Here is a 205-nt window from a genome sequence, read left to right as displayed (position 1 = left end):
CGATCGAGATCGAGATGATTGGAGCAGAAAATCATCTGTAAAAAAAAAAAAAATCAAAAATAGAAAAAAAAAAGAAAAAAAGGTGCAACACGAGGACTTCCCAGGGGGTCACCCATCCTAGTACTGCTCTCGCCCATGCACGCTTAACTTCGGAGTTCTAATGGGATCTGGTGCATTAGTGCTGGTATGATCGCACCCGACATTT

The 205-nt window shown here is 42.4% G+C and overlaps 1 non-coding gene across 1 annotated transcript; it reads right to left on the bottom strand.

Annotated features, from left to right (window-relative positions):
• Positions 1-79: 79 nt before the first annotated feature.
• Positions 80-198, bottom strand: LOC140967711 (5S ribosomal RNA). The gene has a single exon (XR_012173621.1). It is a non-coding gene; the product is annotated as a 5S ribosomal RNA (ribosomal RNA).
• Positions 199-205: the final 7 nt, after the last annotated feature.

Source organism: Primulina huaijiensis, unplaced genomic scaffold, assembly GCF_012295235.1.
Source record: "Primulina huaijiensis isolate GDHJ02 unplaced genomic scaffold, ASM1229523v2 scaffold26325, whole genome shotgun sequence".
Lineage (NCBI taxonomy): Eukaryota > Viridiplantae > Streptophyta > Magnoliopsida > Lamiales > Gesneriaceae > Primulina > Primulina huaijiensis.
Note: the sequence above shows the minus strand (reverse complement) of the source record. Positions and strands in the feature narration are given on the sequence as shown.